Source organism: Cygnus olor, chromosome 1 (genome assembly GCF_009769625.2).
Source record: "Cygnus olor isolate bCygOlo1 chromosome 1, bCygOlo1.pri.v2, whole genome shotgun sequence".
NCBI lineage: Eukaryota > Metazoa > Chordata > Aves > Anseriformes > Anatidae > Cygnus > Cygnus olor.
The window spans coordinates 1587388-1595429 of record NC_049169.1 but is presented as its reverse complement, the minus strand read 5'-3'; positions in this window follow the sequence as shown (position 1 = coordinate 1595429).

The following is an 8042-nucleotide window of genomic DNA, read 5'->3' as shown; positions in this document are numbered from 1 at the left end:
AAGGTATATAATAAAGCCTTAATTGCTGCGTCATTAGAGTTGCATAAAATCTAATACCACAGCAGCTAGAAAGGACACCTCTCTTCTTGGCCTTCCATCTGAAACCTCGTAGGGGGTTCCAGAAACTCCCTTTTTGTCCCATTTTTTCTGCCTGTCCTAAGGAGCAGTGCTTTAAAAAGCAGGAAGCCTGAAACAACAAACCTACTGACAACTTAGTCACATTATTTCAACCCAGTATTTGAAGGGAAAGGGTGTGTTCTATTGTGTAAATCAAGCTCAGTAGGAGCATTTTGCTGTGCAGGAAGGATTTGACAACAAATATAACTTTAACTAAAAGGACAAGCAAAATTGCATTGTTTTCTAGAACAAATTAAGAAGCCTCATGTTAAGCAGCCAGCCTAGCAGGTGAGCTTGGGAAGTGTCCTACAGCACACTGGGGCCACACAATGAAGGCATCAGAGTGGCTGGAAATACACTGATATATGAGAAAATCAGGCTAAGGGGACTGATGGGTAGTATGCAGTATTACAAAAGATGAATTCAGAGGGGAAGAGAAAAGTCTTCTTTTGATGTAAGAGTGTGTAGGAAGACACTGAATGTGTTGGAAGGGGAACTCGGTACACTAGAGGATAAGGGAGGTGGCTTTTTAACAGCGTTCCCAATGTGTACTCTTGGGAGGCTGTGATGGTACAGTGGTCAAAGCAGGAGTGTGTAAAGGACTAAAAGAGAATTTAGCCACGGGGTTGGAAAGAAAAGGATGGGTGGTGGCTACGGAGAGAGGCTAGAAGCAGAAAGATCTGAAGGCAGTCTGTGGGGTGAGGTTGGATGGAAGTTTGGTGTCTTCATGATGGAGAAGCTGTTGTTTGGTGGTGATGGCAAAAGAAAGGGGAGAGGTTTGGGAATTAGGGAGGGAGAAAGCAAGATGCATGACAACATTTTTTTGTGTGAAACAATCAGAATATGAGTTTCAAGGAGTAATATTTGATCATACTAACAATGAATGTCAAATTTCCAGGATGGGAGGTATCTAGGGACAGGTTTCTAAAGCACTGAAATGTCTAAAGACATATAGAGGTCCCTGTATACAGTTCCTAAAAATGTCCCTGCTCCAATTTTTTAAATGTACAGAGAGCAGTTCCTCCTTAGCAAAATGTCCAGGAGTGCAGAAGTTGCAGTCGTGCACTCCGTGACCGAAACTATTTCCTTTTCAAGTTAACTGCACTAAAATCTGACCCTCCCACATCCACTTTCAATATTCACATGGCCAGACAGGATATAGTTGAGTACAGGCTGGAGAGTGTGAACAAAATGGAAGGATGTCAGCACGGCCATATTCATCTTTAGGTAGCTCAAGGTAACTGAGTACAATCCCACAGTCTTGCCATCACAATCTATGCAGAAAATTGAAAACAAAAAACAAAAAAACCAATAACAAAATCCCACAAAGTCAGTATCTGCTTTGGGGACACACCTACACATAACTACTGTTCCTTTACGCATCGTAGCAGGGCAATGGGATGCTGAGGCAATGTTATGTAGTATTTTTATATTGCCTTTTTGCCCACCAGGTTAATAATTTGTTGAAGCACAGATCAGAATTTTTTTATTTTTATTTTTTTTAGGGTGACGCAGAAAGCATTACTCAGAGGAACTTTGCAGGGTCACTTGTATCTTAAGATTTTTGATTTGTTCTGAGCAGTTGTAACACATTTTTCACAAAGAAAGATGTCATTTCTAAGGCCATGGTTTAATGATAAGTAAATCCAGCTTAAAAACTCCTGAACTGAGTTAAACCTTTCTGCAACTATATGATGCAAAGCACTGGCCCAATATAAATTCAGTGTGTTGACTTAAGTTGGTTTAAAAAATGATGCTGGATTCCTTATGTACCAGCTGGTCCCATGTCAGATCAGGTATTGTTTATTATTCCCAGGTAGCAAAGGGAATAAAAGTATAAAAGTAGTGCTAGCTAAAGAAATACTGATTCACAGTTAATTCAGATTGCATTTGTATTGCAAATAATTGCTGAATCACAGCCAAAGGAAAATAAAAAGTAAACCACTGAGAACATTTTGACCAGAACATTTTTGCTTTGAATTTATTTTAAATAAAAGCTATTAAAGGGGAGTGTTCCTCAGACTGGTTTCTACCTTTGTTGTGGCTGTATATAATTCAGTATGAGGTTCTGCACAACATTTACAATCCTTTATTTGGCACTCATACTTTTTTTTTTTTTTTTCATTTTTCCCTGTTAGAGATCACTTTTTACTTTTTCTTATGGGGTATTTTGTTACCTGAAATTTTCAGATGCACGCCAACCTCTAAGCCCTCTACAAACATCTCAGACTCAGTCAGCAAACAATCTGGGACTAAATGGACCTGCCCCAAAACAGTTGTCTCAGGCAGGGTCATAAATTGTCCTGTGAAACTATATTATTCTTTAAAATTGAGAATAAAGCCCAGACAGGATGCCTGACTCTGAGACACACAGTGTTCTGGAAGATTAATTCTGCCCTCGTGTCAAAGGGAGTGCAGTCAGCAGCCATCCACATCCTTTGACCTCGTCTGCACTTACCATACACTTCAAATGGCGTCAAATTAGAATCAAAGAATCATAGAATATACCAAGTTGGAAGGGACCCATAAGGATCATTGAGTCCTACTCCTGGCTCCACACAGATCTACCTAAAAATTCAGACCGTATGACTGAGAGCACGGTCCAAACGCTTCTTAAACGGCTTGGTGCCGTGGCTATGTCCCCTGGGAGCCTGTTCCAGTGCGCGACAACCCTCTCGGTGAAGAACCTCTTCCTGAAGTCTAGCCTAAACCTTCCCTGCCTCAGCTTGACACCATTCCCTCGGGTCCTGTCACTGGTCACTAAAGAGAACAGATCGGCGCCTGCCCCTCCGCTCGCCCTCATGAGGAAGCTGTAGGCCGCCATAAGGCCTCCCCTCAGCCTTCTCTTCTCCAGGCTGAACAGGCCAAGTGATCTCAGCCGCTCCTCGTACATCTTCCCGTCTGGGCCCTTCACCATCTTCATCGCCCTCCTCTGGACACTCTCCAACAGTTTAACGTCTTTTTTGTACCGTGGTGCCCAAAACTGCAGACAGTGCTCGAGGTGAGGCCGCACCAGCGCAGAGGAGATGGGGACAATCACTTCCCTCAACAGACTAGCGATGCCGTGCTTGCTTAAACACAGGACTTGAAATAGGAGAACCAGTTATTATTAGGCCCGTTACAACAGCACTGACACCTCCATTCCAAATTATCTAATTGTTATTTTTAAAATCATTAAAAATACAGCTAAATTCTTGCTAGGTGAGCTCCCCAGTGCTTGTGCAGCAGGGACCCAGGGCTGCTGGCACCCCCTGGGCACTTCCCACTGCCATTCATTGCAGGGTCACGGATGCTGACCCTGGCTGGCAGAGCTCCTTGATAGCACCACTGGCAAGTAATTAACAAAAACTAAAGCCAAAGCAAATTCAGGCAGTGGTCATCAGACAGTCGCTGTCCCACTGAAAACAAGCTAGTCATCTTGCACCATGGGAAGCCCATGTAAGGCTTGAGACTGCACCAACTTGTCAGGACAGAGCCCACAGCTTTACGCTAGCAATAGCAAATTTAAAATTAATGAGAGATTGGTTAGTTAATTTTATGAAGAAAAATGTCAGGAAAAGGCATTATAAAATACTTGGGAAATACTCGGGGAAGAAAGAGGTGACCAGAGAGGTGGTAGCTGGAGGGTGCCCAAACCCAGACACATCCTCTCCGTCCTGGTTTTGCTGGAACCAGATGCATGACCCACACAGGACCAGCTGTGTGCAGCCAGTGGTGGAGGACGGATGCTTTTCATCTCTCCAGTCAGTGTGTTCCTTAGGAATAACCATGCCAGATATCATCGGCCCTGCGGCTCCGGGCACGTGCCCTGGTCCCAGGGTGCTGCTCTCCCCAGCCTGGGCTCAGTACTGAGCACTTATCCCTCGTCCTCCATCACCGCCCAGAAATGAGCAAACACCCAGCGCGAACACGAGGCACAGGGCTTGGGAAGGGTCAGGAAAAGGCTGGCACGGCAGCCACCACACTGCCTGCTGGGATTTGTTCCCCATTAATAGCGTACAGTGTTTAAAATAACCAGCCAGGTTATTTTAAAGTTCTCACACCGCCACTTCGGACTGCAACGTTATATCTTATGCATACAGCCAATTGTTGCACCAATTAAGAATTTTCTTTGATTTAATAATCTTCTAATTGCAATATACTCACAGTTTTGGCCCAACTATTTTGGCAGCAGCATTTCAAAGAACACGCTCTGTGCACACTGGCTTGTCGTATCCAAAGCAAAGCCTTTGGAGCAGTGGCTCAGAGGAAACCCTTCAAGTCTTTCTGTCAGCTACAAGCCCAGCCCGGAGCTGCCCACAAGCTCAGACTGAGGGTATAAATGTAAATTTCTGTCCTTTAAGAAATTTGTGTGGCATAGCACTGTTGGATATAGATACATTCGCCTGCCTCTGTTTTTTTTTCTTGCCCCTCCCAAGGTCAGGAAACATTTTTAGTCAAAGGTTACTCACGGACAGTTAAGGGACCCAGCATTTTTAGCATTTTACAGCAGCGTATCTGCTAGCTGGGTTGTAAGGAAGGTGGTACCTGGTGCAGAACTGCCGAGGAAAACCAAGCCAATAGCCTCCTTTCCTCCAGATTAGACAGCCCCAGTGTCCTCAGCTGCTCCTCACAGGACATGCCTTCTTTTTATCTGCTTTGTTGCCCTCCTCTGGACACTTCCAAGTACCTTAAAATTCTTTTTATACCGTGGAGCCCAGAACTGGAGGCAGTATTTGAGGTGAGGCCACACCAACACTAAACATAGCAGGAGAATCACTTCTTTTGATGCACCCCAAACTGGTGTTTGCCCTCTTGGCTGCCAGAGCACGCTGCTGGCTCCTGCTGTCACCAGCACCCCCAGGTCCCTGTCTGCTGAGCTGCTCTCCAGCCACGTCTCTGAGTCTGTACCCATGCCTGCCATTACTCCATCCTTGGCACCACACCCCGCATTTTTCTTTGTTGAATTTCACGCCGTTGGTGATTGCCCAACGTGGTGCCTCCAGCACGGCAGCATGCACTGGTGGCAAGGCACCAGCCCTCCCTGCTCACCCACAGCCGTGCTTCTCTCCCATGTCCTGCAAGGAAATGCATCCTTGGGGCCTGCCAGATTCCTCACGAACAGCTGTGTCTTGATTTGAACCAGTGCCAGGCTGGAGAACAGCTGCAATGCAGAAAAAAAAAAAAAGGAGTTAAGTGAGGTGACAGCTCCACATTCCTCGTGCAGATCGAACGTTTGAAGATGCATGTTGTTTCGTGAGGTTTTGTAACCTTCTGAACAGCCTAAAGGACTTAAATTCTTAAAAGCCAGTGGGTTTTTGTATGCAGCAAACGCCTTTAACATCTGGCAAAACAAGTGTATGTAAACTGTACTGTGGCTTTTAGTGGGAAAGAAGTTTCTGAATCACTGTAGTAGTCTTATCAGAGACTGAGACTCTTAGCCACGCTGCTTATTTCACATTCTTCAAGCTTTACAAATGTAACATGAGACAGCTCCCTAGGCTGGAGATGTCTGCGACAGCCCGGAACGCAAAAGATGAAGTATGGGAAAAGGAAAGCAAATACTTGAAGACCAAACTCTGGCATTCGTGATATTTTCTTTTCACATATTTTGCAATTCTAGGGGGGAAAAAGCCATTGAATAGATTCATCCATCACTCCTGTCTACTTAACTTCTTTTATTGGAAAACAACTATCTTTATTTGAACTTGTTAGTAGGGAATTCCTCAGGAAAAAATAAAAATGTCAGAAATTGGCCCTATTGCCATTTGAGTGGCTGAGTCGGACATTTCAGAAATGGACACTCCACTCTTTGCGTCTTGTCCAAAATTGGAAAAACTCTCCATCTTTTTCATAAGCCCCCTTTTAAGTACTGAAAAGCTGCAATGAGGTCACCCCGGAGCCTTCCCTTCTCCAGGCTGAGCACCCCCAGCTCCCTCAGCCTGGCTCCACAGCAGAGGGGCTCCAGCCCCTTCACCATCCTCGTGGCCTCCTCCAGAGCCCCTCTAACAGCCCAACATCCTTCTGGTGCTGGGGGCCTCAGACCTGGACGCAGAACTCCAGGTGGGGCCCCACAAGGGCAGAGCAGAGGGGCACAATCCCCTCTCTCCCCTGCTGCCCACCCCTCTGGTGGTGCAGAGCCCTAATTTTATCTATTTCATTCCTAGAGGCAGCAAGCATGAAAATGTTTCCCTATGGCACAAGAAGGGGCATGCCAACATTCCCTGCATGGTAAGGGAAAAGTGTTTTTTCCTCTGCCTATGCTGGTGGAACAACATCCCAGCCCTCTCAAGCTATTACTGCTGTTTCTGTTAGAAGTGGCAGCATTTTAAAGGTTGCTCTCATACTAATTAGTCCCTGATAAGCATGCAGCGTGATGGTCCCAGGCACTATGGGGGTGATTCATACAGGTGAGCACCAAGCACTGGACTTTCATTTTTACAGCTCTTTGCTGGGAAGGAAAGGCTGCTTGTTTCAGAGCAGGCTGCTCCTTCCCCCATGTGATCGAATGAAGGGGGAGGTTATATTTCCATGTCACTCCTTCTTATTAAAGTTGCTGTTGCCATCGAGGCTGAGTAAGAAGCAAAAAGCTACTAAAAAGTGAAAAAAAAAGTAAAATTGCTCTGAGATTACAGCCTTCAAATGGAAATGGACTGGCACAGTGGTCCTTGGGGTTTATTTTCTCTCGCTCAGGTGACACCTCTACTGACGTCTTGAAGACCCAGGTTAAAATCTTGCTCCTGGAAGGTTGTTTCACCAGCGTAACAGAGGGCGTGGTGGATGGTCCTCCAAAATAAAATGGTCCTCTGCAGCAGGTGGGCTGGAGCACACACAGCATCTAAATCCTTATGTGGTGTTTTCTGAAGAACAGCTGTCACAAATAAATCGAAGCTGTTTCAAACATCATCTAGACAAATCCACAGAGAGACATCGATGCCTTTTAAATACAACAGCCCAGCTATGGAAATCACTAAACCCAGTGACCCCTGGAGTGCCAGAGTGAGGAAAGACTGCAATATTCAGGTGATTCTTATATTCTGGGTGTCTCTGCTAGAGACTGGGATCTCTCCAGGTTATCCCCTCGACAAAAAGTGGGCCCAGGCAACTCAGGACTGGTGCAGGAGGGCAGTTCTCGTACTTGTGTAATCATAAAATGGATATATAGAACTGGCTGTCTTATTTCAGCTCTTACTTTTGTCCCAGTACGGGAGCATGACTTTATGCTGCTCATCAGTGACGCATTTCAGAACCATCTCAATAGCTGCATAAGGCTGATGAGATAAGGAGGTAAGATAACACCGACCATAACAAACAATCACCTCCCTGAGCTGAATTATAGCCACATGGTGTTTTACACTGAAAAGCAAGATGGAACTGTAAAGCACTTTATAGCTAATCAACGTACAAGGAACTTAATTTCTAAACTATCAAGAAGGTTTGTTGAAGGCTAAAGAGACCCCAGAGTCACAGCTCTGAGGCAGGCGGTAATACGCAGTGAGCTGGGAGGCTGGTTTTAAAATTTCAGCCCATGACTGTAGTTTTGAGTGCAGCAATGATCCAACAGAAATCAAATCCCATCCACTGGGTCCACTTCCCAAGATCAGTGAGTCGAACCCTTTGCCCTGCTGCACAGGGAGCCATCTGGAGCAAGCAGGTAGGAGTGGGAAGAAGATGTGGGTTTTTACACCTAAGCTGTATTAAATATAACAAGAAACCATACCCACAGACAGGGGATTCAGTTCTGGCTGTCTGCAGGGTCAAAGTCTGAGACCCTTCAGTGATGCTGCCACAAAAGCCATTCCCAACCCATCTTTGCTCTTTGCACCACCACCTTGGTTGGGCAGCTCAGTTGCCTTTTATTATGCAGATAACGTGGAAAAAATACATCCAAGTTTAAATAAATGAATAAATATCAATAAATTATAAATAATAAACAAACTGGTTCT